The 15,514-nt window shown below is 37.4% G+C and overlaps 2 long non-coding RNA genes across 6 annotated transcripts; both read left to right on the top strand.

Annotated features, from left to right (window-relative positions):
* Positions 1-2,550: 2,550 nt before the first annotated feature.
* On the top strand, positions 2,551-6,648 carry LOC112173773. 3 transcript variants are annotated; one of them, XR_005801931.1, is made up of 5 exons: positions 2,551-2,991; positions 3,103-3,191; positions 4,417-4,656; positions 4,948-5,342; positions 6,199-6,648. It is a non-coding gene; the product is annotated as an uncharacterized LOC112173773 (long non-coding RNA). The 3 variants fall into 3 exon arrangements; XR_005801930.1 differs by lacking the exon at positions 6,199-6,648 and adding an exon at positions 5,917-6,139 and having other exon boundaries at positions 2,552-2,991; positions 4,425-4,656; XR_005801929.1 differs by lacking the exon at positions 6,199-6,648 and adding an exon at positions 5,917-6,139 and having other exon boundaries at positions 2,552-2,991.
* A 5,240-nt stretch (positions 6,649-11,888) lies between these two features.
* On the top strand, positions 11,889-15,159 carry LOC112173772. 3 transcript variants are annotated; one of them, XR_002925699.2, is made up of 5 exons: positions 11,889-12,078; positions 12,536-12,623; positions 13,258-13,347; positions 13,451-13,498; positions 13,571-15,159. It is a non-coding gene; the product is annotated as an uncharacterized LOC112173772 (long non-coding RNA). The 3 variants fall into 3 exon arrangements; XR_002925697.2 differs by having other exon boundaries at positions 11,891-12,078; positions 13,451-15,159; XR_002925696.2 differs by having other exon boundaries at positions 11,893-12,078; positions 13,258-15,159.
* The last annotated feature ends 355 nt before the right edge of the window (positions 15,160-15,514 follow it).

Here is a 15,514-nt window from a genome sequence, read left to right as displayed (position 1 = left end):
TGGATGTTCTTTACGAGAATTACTGTAATTGCTTCTCTGTAGCTCGGGGTTTAGGTGTTATGCCCCCCCCTCGATGCAAAATCATAATTATAATATAATAAATGGAACCGAACATGGAGCTGAGCCTCCTAACTAGACAGGGTTCCAAACTCCTTTCAAAAAAAAAAAAATCTCGCCAGAGGGAGAAGCTGAAACACACATTTCTGGATCATGAATGATATTTTACATAATTTGGAAACTAGTATATATGGGATATATATGTTTGGTGCAAACACCACAGACTTCTTGTAAATAATATTGCACATTTCTTCTTGTCGATAGTCTTTTATTTATTTATTTTTATAATTCTAGAAGATGAAAAGCGATATCAAATCTAATACTCATGGGTGAGATTTTATTAAGAGCAAATGCAGCAGGCAAATCGAAAGGTAGGCCCGATCACAAGCAGACGTCCGCACTTTCGCTAAAGTGCTGACATTGACACAGTAGGCGGTTCCAGGCGGCGACTGCGGCTTGGGGCTGGCCGGAGGCGTCCCAGACCTCTTCTGGGCAGCGATCGAGGTCGGAGGAGGTTAGGGTTGCCGGTTTCTGGGCAGCCACCTTACCTGCAACTGCAGGTTCTGTGCAGCGCTGTAGAACGGTCGCCGGCGACTCCACCCGACCGCAGACCGGCTTCGCAGACCCCTGGCGTCCATTCGGAAAGTCGTGCCATGCCGTCGACTCTCGATCGAGGCCAGAAGAGAGACGTCCGCACTTTTTCTGGGCTGCGGACGTCCGCTCTCGAATGGCTCCGAATCGAAAGAATCTCTTCTTTCAAACCTGAGACCGCATACTTGAACAATCCCACATAAAATATGCTCAAACATCGGACGAAGACTATACCAATCCCCAAAAAGATTCGGTCCGAAACATTAATTACTTTTAGTTTGTAGGATTATTTTGTTCAAAAATTTTGCTGGGATGTACTGTTTGTTGGAGAGGTCATCTTTAATTATTATAATTTTTTTACAAATTTTTTTAAATAGTACATGAACTTTCGGCCACTGATAATTAAGATTTCTCAATTTAGACAAATAACACATCGGTACCTGGACTAACAAACCCGACCCAATTATTCTATCTGCAGTTAATAACACCATTAACCTTATGTCATTATTCATTTTTCAAAAGGTAGTTTGGTATTTCCATTCTCTCTCTCTCTCTCTCTCTCTCTCTCTCTCTCTCTCTCTCTCTCTCTCTCTCTCTCTCTCTCTCTCTCTCTCTCTCTCTCTCTCTCTCTCTCTCCCAATTTCTAGTAAAGAAACCCAGAAAAAGAATATGTACCTTATGAACTATGAGTAAAATGAATTCATTTTAACTAGATTACTAGCTGATCAATCTGCATTTGCTCAAGCCAAGCATCCAAAACAGAATGATCAATGGATTCAATTTGAGATTTGGAATTCAAAACCTTCGGTTTCAAGTGTTGTCGCATCCGATGAGGTTTCGAATTCCAATTCTCAAATTGAATCCATTGATCATTCTGTTTGGATGCTTGGCTTGAGCAAATGATCTCAATTCCAAAATGTCAACTCACTGCCTCCACCATTTGTATCTCCATCTCCCCACCACCATGCATCCTCACCATCTCCGCCCCCACCGTCACCATCTCTGATTTTGGGAAAATGGAAGAGAGAGAACTGACTGTGTGTAGAAAGAAGAGAAGAGACAAATTCAACCTTCAAAATATGCCAGGTGGCATGCCAACTAATGGATAACGGTAGGTACCAAAAGTGTATCAGGTTTGTTAGTCCATGTACCAATGTGTTATTTGTCTAAATTCGGAAACCTTAATTATCAGTAGCCAAAAGTTCATATATTGTTTGAAAATTTTTCCCTTATTTTATTTTATTTTTTATTATGGGAAAAAAATGCTAAGAGTGTCCGCCCTTTGATCTATTAGTAACTTCAGTATCTCAAGTTTAAAAAATATCACATTACCAATGTTCATATCCCGGCCCAACATAAGTACCTGGAATTGTTAACTCCGTTACGGCATTAGACAGGTGGCATATATTGAAGGACAATTTTGTCTTTTCATGTTTTAATGCATTAATTTTTTTTTCTGCATTTTTTTCTCTCCCATTATTCTGCTCTGTTCTTGAGCCCTGATCTGTTTTTCCCATAAAGAGAAACATAGAAGCAAAAGAGAATTTTAATCCGAAATAGACCAATTGAAATTTAGTTCATGAATCAGATAAAAAGAACAACAAAAATTCTTAGCCACGTACATTCGGCAAACCCACAAGAAACTAGACTTTTGCGCCACTGCCAGTAAAGCACCCAATTCTGGGAATGGTGACCCAAACAACGATGGCAACAAACAAAAACCTATAGACCAACTCAACAAACTAGCAAAAGATACCTTGATAAAGTTTTCAAGATTTAATTGTATTTACTATATACTAAAGATGGGTTATTATTCCTAAGCACTGTTCCTTAGCGTTGTTGAAGTGACGCTTTTGCCCTTGGTTTTTTTTTTTTTTTTTTAATGTCAAATACGCTGTTGTGCATAGTTATTCGATGGCGGCTATTGTGAGGTTGCAATTGAAGGGAGCAGAGGAAGACGAGAGTACTACAAGTTTTGATCATGTCCCCCTATAGCTAGCCACTTCTCACTCTGAAATCTGCTCAACTCTTTCCCGACTGACCATGTCCGAAGCATACCCGTGGCCCTTTTGTTCAACCCTGAGCAAATCCCATTATCTCTCACCCAAAATTGTAACAACCCAAACGCTCAAAACACCCAATTCCTTTCTTCTGCCGAGTATGAGAAAGATCAGAGGTTTCAAGCTCGAAAAAGGACTTTGTCGGGTCACCCGTTGGTTCTTCCTCTGAAAACCCACGACCCGACACAGATAACCACCGGCTTTGCCCGCCTTCATCTCCGCCATGCAAGTACAAGTCGCTTCGCGCGAAGCTACTTACTTGAGGTCATCTGTTGTTTCTCAGGTTGCATTATTTGTATTTTATCTCTATCTGTGTTTACTTTAATGTGTGAGTTTAGATGGAAATGGTTGATATTGATACATGCATGCACACATTCATTTCTGTTTTCTACAGGGAATTGGTAGGCTATCTTTGGTTGCTGCATCTGCAGCTCAATCAGCTGCAACTGTAGTACAGGCTGGCACAAAAAGCTTACCTCTAAGGTACTTCACTATCAAATGCCTTGATTGTTTTGTTGTATTTCTATATCCATCTTAGAATCCATACAAATTCATTAGAAAAAGCTTAAAAACTCCTAAACCCATAACTGTACATGCAAAAAGAAAAACAAGTGGTTGTAAACAGTATTAGATTCATCCCCACATCAAAACTACTTGCAGAATTGGTTAACTTTATCAAGTGTAGGTCCTTTCAAAATAAAAGAATTTGGTTTGTAGTGGCGTCAAATCTTATCGAACATGATTTTGGATATAATAGGATTTCTATGAAGGTTCAATTTATATGCATAATGACTTTGTCTTTGGAAAGGAAAACTGAGAGCTAATAGCTTTGTATGAGTATTTTTTTTTTTTTTTTGCCAGCTTTATGGATCATTAAGCATTTCTTAACAAGTACAGGGTACAGAGATTTAGGAAAATTCTAGAGAATTTGTGGTGAAATACATAAAAAAGAAAGAGAGAATGAAAGAACTTATGCCATTTTTTTGATATGAGGAGTGAATGATTGTGTACTGGTCTTTATATGCATACAAAGCATTCCAACACTTCATTCAAAGTAAACCAAGATTTTGAATCAGCTCCCTTTTCCCACCAATGCCAAACAAAGATCTGAAAAGGTAACTTTCTCATTTACCCTGGATATTCAAAAGTTTCTGCCTAATATTTCAGCCTCAGAACTTTCTACAGTATCCTCTTAGTTTTGACATTAGCATCATATCTTGGAATATCCTTTGTCTTCTGAGATCACTTTGGTACTTTTAGATCACATTCTTCCAGTGATATTTGGCTATTACTCCTGTACTGTTTTGATTCTGTTATGCATTTCACCCAACACGTAGTAGTGAAACATAGACATAAGTGTTTGAATCTTCAAAGCTGAGGAAATGATTCCCAGGCAACAGAGGTTCGGAGGTTCTATTGATTCTAATGGATATGCAGGACTGTCTGATGTTGATGCTTTATTTGGTTGATTGGTTCTGAATTTCAGTGCGTTCCCCAACTGTAAATCTTAAATCTTTGTGTATCTGGGTGAATTGGGCATTTGGATTTGTGTTAGTTTGATTCTGGGTCTGTGGTAATGAGTGTCAAGTCTTATGAATTATGTTGGGGTTCTAAACTTCTAATTTAAATATCTTATTTTGTGATAATGATTGTAAATTTATGAATTGGGATTTTGTGGAACTGGTAAGTAATTGGATCCTTTGGTTAGCATTTCAGGAGGAGACACATGAATAGCTACTGAGTTTTGCTGAAGCTGAGCTACTGTTGTAGGACTAAAAAGGAGGGGATCCACCGATGAGTTCTTAGATTTTATCTTCAAAATGTTATGGCAGTTCCTTATATGTGGAATTTGTAACGTTTAAAGTGAAGCATATTGTTTGTCTTTTAGGTGTTTGGCGGGGTTGGAAAGGAGATAAATTTTTTGCAACTGCAAGGAATATAAGTGCAGGTACATGAGAAGAATCAAAGACAAAAAACAAATATATGGTACTCAAAAGTATCTATATTCTACATAATATGGAACTACTTTACTTGCATCTTTAAATGCATTTATATAACATACACCATGAATTATTGTTCATATAGTGATTCATCTTCTTCTTTGTCCACTTCGCTCATAGTCTCTGTATCGTTGTATATGAAAGGGGAATAGATATATGGAAAATTGGTAATTTAGAATGTTTGTCCATTAGTGTTAAAGTTTCATATAGGGACTGACATTGACAAAATTCTTCTGCAGATACAGATACACACCACCCTCACAAACCATAATCTCCATAAAGAAATTGTTATCGTTTCTAGAGGTATATGCTATTGATTTTGTTATTTACGACCTGACACGGATACCACCGGCTTTGCCCGCCTTCACTCTGCCATGCAAGTACAAGTCGATTCTCATGAAGCTACTCGCTTGGGGTTATCTGTTGTTTCTCAAGTTGCATTATTTGTATTTTATCTCAATCTATGTTTACTTTAATGTGTGAGTGTAGATGTAAATGGCTGATATTGATAAATGCATGCACACATTCATTTATGTTTTCTACAGGGAATTGGTAGGCTATCTTTGGTTGCTGCATCTGCAGCTCAATCAGCTGCAACTATAGTACAGGCTGGCACAAAAAGCTCACCTCTCAGGTACTTCACTATCAAATGCCTTGATGTTTTGCTGTATTTTTGTATGCATCTTAAAATGCATACAAATTCATTAGAAAAAGCTTAAGGCAGGTTATAAAAAATTTCAACTTTAAGAAAGGTATGGAATTAGAAGAACTGTCAAACTGATCAATCAAATCAGGAGACCAACTAAACACAAGCGGTGTTATATTATATTTGTCAAGGCAGTTGTGTAATTCATATTCTGGTTATTTTTAATGAGGGATGACAAAAATCCAGTTCCCTTTCCCTTCCTAGGTTTTTTGTTTTTTTGTGTGTGAATTTATTTTGCTGGATTTTTGTTTTGGTTTTGAACAGGGAGTAGTTTAGAATCTCATTTCCCAGATCTACATGCTCAATTCTTCTTGAGATGATTTTTTTTCATTGCTTTGCATAAATGTTAGTGTTGGTCCACAAATATGTCAAGTTGTTGGAAGATCCTATAATCATTGAGCTTGCATTAGAGTCTGTAACTTAGACATGAGACATGAATATTGTTCTTTAATACTTAACTGATCACTTGGAATCATGAATGAATTTATTTCACATTTGACAGGGACACATACGAGATAGTGCATTTGAACCATGATGTTGGGCTGCTGCAGGGACATATATGATACCAGCTTCTACCTAGGATTTCCAATTTTGTAATATGTAACTATACAAACCTGGTGAAAACACCAACTTTTGAAATATGTATATGTATAATGAATAAACTTATGAAGCACAAAAACCCGCAGCATCGCGCAGGAGTGATTAACTAGTTTTTTATGAAGAAAGATTACGCCTATGAAATCCTTAGGGTAGGCCATGACGGTTCACTTCTTCTTAACAACAGAATTGGTCACCTTGGCACCAGTTGGCTCCTTCTTCCTTTGGGTTTCGTCCCAATTCCGGTACTGTGCTCAGAATCACCACCTCATGGGCAGCAATGTCGAATCCGAAGGTTACCCATTTCACTACTCCCACCCAGAATCTCATTTCATCTAGGCATTTTATTGAACACCTGGTGTGCATTTGAGCTCAAATTGCATTTGTCACATGGGTTGGTAAATCTGGCCTTGCAGCAACGATGCCGAAGCCACACTAGCAACGACGCCCAGCTGCGCTGGTAATATCCCAAGCTCTCTGGTATCCACATCTTCAAATTCAGCTCCAAGTTCAAACTAAAACATAGTAGATTATATAAACAAAATAAAAAGTAACAATAGACATAAAAAGAAGAAATGTTACCGTTTGTCTTTGAAAGAATCAGGGGAATTAAAAATTCATGTTTCAACAGCCAATGTTTCATTTTTGCCCAAATTAGTGAAAGTGCGAGCAAAACTTTTGGTTATCTTCTTTTTTAATCCCAAAGTGATGGAGAAAGAGGAAAGCTTGGGGTGTTTAACTTACAAATACAAAAGAAAAAGAGGAATTTGAGGCCTCATGGAATCACGGGTTTGATTTCATTAGTCTCAATGTCATCTTCTACAGACTACAGTTGTGCATCTTTTTTCTTTTACTATCTTTTGTTTTTTTTTTAAACACACACACACACATATATATATATATTAAGATGGAGGCCGTCCCCAAACTGAGGCCCAAGGCCACTGCCTTGGTTGCCTTGGTCAAGGGACGGCTCTGGAGCTCAGCAGAGGAGACTCAGGAGAGTATAGAAGGCAGCAAAAGGAAAAAAAAAAAATTCAATTCAGCAAGCTTATAATTTAGAAAAAGAAAATAATGAATTACATATGAAAAGACTAAATTACGCTTCAATATATGCCACCTGTCTGACGCCGTATCGGAGTTAACGGTTTTAGGTACTTATGTTGGGTCGGGATAAGAACATCAGGTACCAATGTGATATTTTTCAAACTTCAGATACCGAAGTTACTAATGGGTCAAAGGTCGGACATTGTTTGCATTTTTTCCCTTTTATTATTTATAATTCAAGAATATGAAAAGCGATATCAAATCTAATACTTGTGGGAGAGATATTACAAGTATTGATGAGGGTGGACTTTTAAGAACTAAAAGCAGACAAACCGCATTAAACCAATTAAACCAAACGAACTGATACTTGCGGTGCTATTTTCCGTTAATACATACATACATACATATATATATTTATTTATTTATTTATTTAACAATGTGAGGCCAAAGACTTTCTAGACCCAAGGACTAATCTCTCAACGCATAAGAAATGCTCCAACTATGCATTGCAACACAATGCTTATGACAAACCAACAAACACTGAACCGAACCCATATTAAATAATAGTTAATATTTATATTTGTATTGTAGAGCTAAGAGAAAAAGCAATGCAGATTTGTCTGATATGCATAAAAATCTGGCAGGGCCCATTACAACATCATTATTCATGAAGAGAGGGTGGGAAAAAAGCTGGAGACCTGAAAAATCAGACCAGATCGGTCCGGACTGACAGATTCAATCTGGTTCTTCTAAAAACATTTGTCAAACCAGACCGGACCGGGTTCGAACCGCACCAGACCTGATTCAATCTCTTTTTTTAGGTGTTTAAAAAAAAAAATGATCGGCCCGGTTATATTAGTTATTATTATTTTTTCTACCTTTATTAGGTCATTTTTTTGTCTTTTTCCTCTTCCGAACTCTTTACCTTTAGACCTCGTTTGTTTACGGTAAGCTTCAACAAAGGAAACTTGATTCTTTCTTGCATTTGGAATGCAAAATGAAAGGAAAAACGTTCCTGAAGGAAGGAAAAATATGAGGGAAGTGGTTTCTTCCAAACCTCAAAGGAATCACTTTTCCCATTTATTTCCTTGCATTTATTCGTCACAATATATTATTTTATTGTATTAATTATAAACTTTTTAACAACTTTCCTTATAGCTTTCCGTATGTTACCAAACAACGGTATAGAAAGTTCTTGGAAAATTTCATTTCTATTTCCATGGGAAAGACAAACGAATTACTTTCTTTCCGCGAACCAAACGAGACCTTAGCTCATCGATCTGCTTATTAAAGAATCAATCGATTTTTAATCATTATCTATAATGATTGCATATCATATTCAACTTTAGTTTCAGCTATCTCATTCCAGCTATTACAATTTTATTATTATTTTGCCAATATGATTAACCCAAATGACTTGAAACAAGATGCATTTCTAATTATTGAACTACATTCTAGATCAACTTCTAAGTTTGCACCTACCAAAATCGAATCAAACCAATTAGTTTAAGCGTGAGCTACCACGTACTTAGTGGCGGACGTATGATTTTAATTTTGTGGAGATGAGAATTTTGATTAATATATATGTGTTGCACCCAACAAGTACAATGAAATATTGAAAGAATGTATAATTAATGTACAAAAGCTATAAGTCCTATAACTATAGGGGTCATCATTTGGCCCAAAGCCTGCCCGGCCCATAGGGCCGAAGCCCTACCCGGCCCGACCCTTTCTCAAATAGGGTGGGGTAAGGGCCATGCAATTGAAACCCGGCCCGGCCCTTCGGCCCTACCCATTTGATCCCGTTAGGGCCAAGCCCGGCCCGGCCCTCTAGGCTCGCCCGTTTAAACCCTAATATTTTCTATTTTAAAAATAAATTTCTCTTTTTTCTATAGCATACAACTTATCTCTTTTTTGGTAATTGATTTCCTAAGCTTTATTTTCTTTAATTCTTGTTTCCTTTGTTAAATAAAAATTAATTTAGAGATTTAGAGAGATAGTTAATTAAATATAACCTCATTAACTAATATTTATAAATGTTATAACTTATAAGTTAATCTCAATATATATATATATATATATATTAAATATGATCAACAAAAAACAATGAGTCTTATATTACCTATATGACCATGGAGCCACATTTTAAGGAAAAAAGAATAATGTATTTCTTTTTGTTAAACAAATTAAAGGCCTTTTAGGCCCATTTCGACCCTATTTGGAAGGCCGGCCAGACCCGGCCCATTTGACCCTAGTGACTTGGGCTTTTCGGTCGGGTAAGGGTTAACATATTTAAGCCTTGGCCTTACCCTATCCTACCCGGCCCTAAATTTTGTTGACTTTGACTAGGCCTGGCCCGGCCCTACCCTAAGCCCTAAAATTTAGGGTAGGGCCAGCCCTAACCCGGCCCATGATGACTCCTATATAACTATATGTTGAATTTCATTTTAAGTGGGGGCTACCCTTGATTTTTATTAATTTTTTTCATATCATATATGGTAAGTATGTTAATTTATAGGGTTTTTGTCCATTTACCACATTTTTAGAGATTTTTTTTCCCACTTACCCCATTAAGTATTTTTTAATTCTCTCTTACCCAAAATACTCTAAGGAGGTCTTCCCTAATACCCCATTGAGATTTTTTTTAAAAAAAAAAATTTTAATACCATTTTACCCTCACCCCTTTGAAACTTAGAGAGAGAGAGAGAGAGAGAGAGAGAGAGAGAGAGAAACCATAGGAGACTTCTCCGGAGCCCAGCCACCGGCTCCCAGAATCCCGGCAACTTTTTTCCGAATTTCGGTCACCGGTCCCCGGATTCCAGTCACCGGCCACCACCTACCGGAATTTGCTGAAAATCTCACCGGAAATGTTTTTTTTGCCCCCAATAGAGACTTCTATTGCCCCCGAATAGACGTCTATTGCCCTGATAGTTTATTTCCCCTCAATAGATGACTATTAGCCATGTATTACCCCCAATAGACAACTATCAGCCATGTATTGCCCCCCAATAGACTCATATTGCCCCCTAATAGGACTTTCAGTCGCTAGAATGAGAATTAATCTTCCTAAATTTAGACAAATAAGACTTTGATTACTAAAAAAAAAAAGGAGATTACATCAATTCGGAATATCTATTGCCCCCCAATAGACATTCAAAACTTTTTTTTTTCTTTCATTTTGTCCAGTTACTTCAAAAAAAAAAAACTGATTTGGGCACCCAGAAAATGATCTAGGCACCCATGTCCTCTTCTCCCATCTTTCCGACTGCGGACCCGGGACCGGAAGTAGTCTTTCGGCGAGGCAAAGGTCGTGGATGATGTTGCTGACGTCCTCTGGGAGCTCGAGCCCATAGCCTCCTCGAAACCCGATCTGATTCACTCATTTCCATGTTGCCGACGTCCTCTGTGGATAATGACCGTCTGCTTTGCCGCGACGGGATCGGCCTGGTCCCAGTTGGTTGATCGACACCAGAGCGAGGTTAAATTGCGACGAAGACGACACCACATGAAACCGGAAACGAAGCCGGTATATTCCTTCGATCTCCGAGTTGCTGCGTCGTCGCCAGAGCTGGAGGAGAGAGGGAGACGACATGGGTCGAACGTCAGAGCTAGAGGAGAGAGAAAGAGGGCCGTCTCGAGCCCCAGAGCCGGAGGAGAGAGAGGGCTGGGTCGATCACCGGAGCCAGAGGAGAGAGAGCCGGAGGTCAGTTGGGAGAGATGGGGGAGAGAGGAGAGAGAGATTGGATGAGAGAGAGAGTTAGAGAGATTGATGTTGAGTGGTGAAGTTGTAATTCATTAATTGTGTTTAGGGCAAAATAGTCATTTGTTGTTAAATTGTGTAGGTGGAAATAAAAAACTGTTGCTGGGGTAAGTGAGATAATTTTTTGTTATTTTGGTGCTTTTGGTCATGGTCCCTAATTTATACTAGTTTGCAAAATTTTTAGTGACAGCAACAGCCCCCCATTGGGCATGTGCTAGGTCCGCTAGTGCACGTACTCATGGGATGGCAAAGACCTGCAGCTCTCCAGGGGGCAATCAATCAAATAATTAAGGGAATTTTTATTCTTTGAAAAATTTATGTATCGCTCATATTTATTTATTCAATCATATATATTGTCATTATTAAGAGTGTTGTGGTACTGTGTCCTCTTAACTCTCTTTTCTCGTTCTAGTTCTCTTGAAACATAACAAAAGGGCATCAATTGCACAACTTCATGATGAAGGTTTGACTTGTGGAGTGAGAGAAACTTCAAATTTTCATTTGAATCCACATATTCAAGTAAAAATTTGCTTGTATTTACATTGTGACAGAAAAAATATGTGTACCAAGAAAACGATGCATAGTGTTATATAATGGGCGTATATGCTCAGTCCATATGCCAGTACAATACATTACATTACATATTATACCCAGACCAGTGGGCATCATAAAGTTGATTAGTTGTAATTCGTCTCTCAGTATCAATATATTTTATATTATCATTAGTCCAAAGTCTACTATATATACAAAAAAACATCGATTACCTACGTCTTTCTCTCTTCTTTTTTGGTAAACCAAGGTATCCCCCACCCGTAGGTAAGGACTAATCCCTCTCGAGCCGGGTCGGACCCCATTTAGGGGGGAAGCTCTCCCAATACAGGCTGCTCTACGTCTTTCTCTCTTCGTTATTTCAGCAAGTCGTACACGGAAAATTTACTATATACCAAAGATGAGTTCACTGTTCACTTGGTCACTGTTCAAAACAGTAAAGTGTCAGTTCTGCCCTCCTTTTTCTGTATATTGTTCACTCGGTTATTGTTTATAGGACAATAAATTGGCTGTTTTGCCCTCCTTCGATATTTTCTTTTGGTTCTGCTGTGCGTCGATCTTATCTTCTTTTCTCTTCTACAGTCGGCTGTTGCTGTGTATCAATTTTATCTTCTTCTCTACTCACCAATCCTCAAAAGAACAACAACCCGAAAACAAAAACAAACAGAGAGAAATACAGGAAGAGAGACGTGAAGGATTGATGACGAAAACAAGGTAACGTCGCCTTCGCCCTCCTTTTTTCTCTGTCATAGTGTGTTTGTTTGCTTTGTGCGAGGAGAAAGAGAGTTCGATTGTTGCTGGAATCACGTAATCAACATTGATCTCTATAGTAACTGGGTTAGCAGAATCTGCCATCTAACAAAAACTAGAGAATCCGGTTTTTGATTGAGGGTTTTGGTTACTGCAATCATGTAATCAACATCGATCTCATAGTAACTGGGTTTCCAGAATCTAGGATTTGCAGGGGAATTTTGGTCGAAGAGAGTTTTTTTTTTTTTAATGACAGATCTGATAAATGTTGGCCCTGTAATCTCAATTGAATTCCCCTCTGACTTGTTTGATTTCATGGATTTATTCTGTGATTTTTTAATAGATTAGTTGGTCTTGATTTGTCTCAGTTAATCTTATTTGATTGAATTATTAACGTATGTGATTTGGTTTGTGTTTGTAGCCTGGGTTTTAACCTTTCAATGATTCCAAGGTCCAGCTTTTTTGAAGATTCTGAAGTAAAAGGATTCGGTTAAAAAGAAATAAAACAGGTTTGGTTTTTAATCTGACTCATCTTTGATATCATTTAGTTAATTTTCACTGGTTTCCATGAGTGGAATATTTTCTTCTACTAATGACTGATAATGTTGTGATTTGCACAATCTAATTTGAATTCAACTAATTTGCTTACGTCTATGTTGAATCAATGACTTCAAATCAGTTTGTGGTTGGTGCATTGATGAAGTTAACTATTATGTGCTTGAGCTGATAAAATGTTTCCGTTCTTTACACAAACCTAAAGTAGTTGATTAATCGTTTTCTGAGGTGTATTGGTGGGATCATTAGAGATTGGCATAGACTAATTATCATTTTCCTATAATAAGGCAAATACCAGTAACTTTGGAGCACCTACCAAGTTGGTAGTGTTGATTTCAATAGATATTATAATACAATGAAATAGGTGAGTAAGTTTTTGAAACCTTGATTTCTTACATTGCTAAACATTATGTGTTGTATCTAAGGTATGATATTGTGATTGATTTTTGGTATGTTTATGTATTTTTGTTAATTGATTGTTGCATAGGAAAGTATGCATTATAAAGTACAAGTAATATCTGATAGAATTTTTCATATATGTCATTATTAGTTTCATAATCTCATTATCATTCTGTTTTTCTTTTGCAGATTATATGCAAAAAGGTTTGGTGTTAATTTTTTTGCTACCACTCCTTTATCTGTGCTTTGGTAGTATTGTGGTCTATTGTTTTTATTCAGGTAAATCAGCTAAGGCTTAGTTAGATGTTTTTTGTATTAAATTCACAATGTGTATACCTGTGGTAATGTTCAATTCTTTAACTGTTACTATTTGATTACTCAGATTCTGAAAACAGTGTGTTATTCAATTTCCCAACTGCATTGGGTTCAGGTATGGCTAGGTGATTCTGTTGACTTGGTGTTTGTTTTAAGTGTATTGATATACCATAATTTTTTAATACAGTGATGGCAGCAAAACCTGAAATTCATGGTAATTGCATTGATAAATGATGAAACTGATGAAGCATCAACCATCAGAAAGGGGAATACTTGATGTTGTCATAGAATGGTTTGATAGAATGTCATTGTAAACTGCAATAATGTAAACCAAACAATTTTAGACAGATGAAATTTTGACTCATTTTATCATTAACCCCGCAGCGCAGCAAAGCGCGGGCACTATTGCTAGTAAATATTATCTCCAAGACACCGACAGAGGCAATGAAAATGAAATTTTATTTTCTGGATCATTAGCCTGAAATCTCAGAAAACTTATAATTTTGGCTTCAGTATGAGGCATCGAAGTCAAAGAGAGAGCCAAGTTGGACTCTCTGTACAAAGAAACAGATTAACAATTAACAGGACAGGGGATATGTGCTCATTTCAATTAATGTAAGAAAGAATTACATGTTTATTTTGATTAGATTAGGGCTATCATATATGGATGTATGTGCTGTCTAGTCCTGGGTGTTGCTTTCTTTCTCAAGGACAGTTGTTCAACACATTTTTTTTTTTTAATATTCTGTAAAATAATGGATAAATAACTAACGTGTTCGTCTAGGGTATATCAATGTATTACTTCATCAAGTAGACTAATTTGATTTAGAAATATACCGACTCTATATATATGCGCCAACTATGTTAGGGGAATACTCGATCTTTGTATATAATTAGTCTATCTCTAATTCTCTATATCGAGTTAAATCTATTTGGCGTATTTGTACATTGATGTATTAGATCTTTTCGTAACTAGCAACGTCATCTCTCTCTTTCTCCCTCCCTCCCCCCCCTTTTCTTTTCTTCTTCTTCTTCTTCCTTACTTTCTCTCCTCCACAAAATTCCGAAACCCCTCAATCTCTCCAAATTCACACTCCTAAACCCATGATTCACCCCAGACCCAAATTACACTCTATCCTGCATCGCCTACAGCTACTCGCCATCCACTTTCTCGAGCTCTTGTCACGTCAACACATCTCCCGCCGCCAGTTCCTCAAGATCCTCGCCCTCAGTCCCATCTTCTGCTTCTCTTTCCTCTGCGAGATTTGCCCAATTGCTTCAGCAGAAGAAGAGCGGTGCCATTCTGGACAAAACTGATAGGAGTTGGTGCTTTTGTTGCCCACGAGTCGGATTTGATAGTGAGAGGTCGGAAAAGGTATCAGAAGAGATGGATAGTTTCTGGATTGTGACTGTGTCGCCACCAAGCTGTAGCCTTTCTAGGAATTTTGTGACTCGGGCCAATAAACCTGCAAAAACCAGCCTGAAATTTTGGTCTGGGTTTTACTGGTCTTGGCATTTCAACTACACAAACCCAGCTAAAAAAAAAACAAAAAAAAAAGGGGCCGGTCATTTTGGAATTTCTGAACAAACTCGGCCCGTGCCCAGGCCTAGATTTTCTCTCCGTGGGTCAAAAAAGGTGATGTTAGCAATGAAATTCGCAACATCATGAAGACAGAATTTCTGTGCAAGGGTCAAGATGTTGATGGCAGCAGTGAAATTTAATGACAATTGTATTATACAGATGCAACGACTATTTTTGATAAAACTTTTATCATACATTGTATGTACTACTAATACATCAAAATATTAAATAGATTAGTTTGATATAAAGTTAGACCGACTATATATATCAAGTAGACTAATTTAAATAAGTCTATCTTTTATATTAAATTAGTTTATCTTTTTATCAAACTAATTTACTTGATGTATCGATCCATTAGACAAGTTCACTTTCAAATATAAAGAACTGTAATGTTTTCAAATTACACAATCCTAAAATATTAGTCCAAAAATGAGCATGCACGTCTACAACACCAAAAAAATACAGTCATTTTGTATACAGGTCAAATGGACTCATATCATTATTTAGATTTATTATTGTCTACAATATGAGTTCCCGCTGTTAATGCTT

Source organism: Rosa chinensis, chromosome 6 (genome assembly GCF_002994745.2).
Source record: "Rosa chinensis cultivar Old Blush chromosome 6, RchiOBHm-V2, whole genome shotgun sequence".
In the NCBI taxonomy this organism is placed as follows: domain Eukaryota; kingdom Viridiplantae; phylum Streptophyta; class Magnoliopsida; order Rosales; family Rosaceae; genus Rosa; species Rosa chinensis.
The sequence above is the reverse complement of the archived record's forward strand: the minus strand, read 5'-3'. Positions and strand labels throughout refer to the sequence as shown.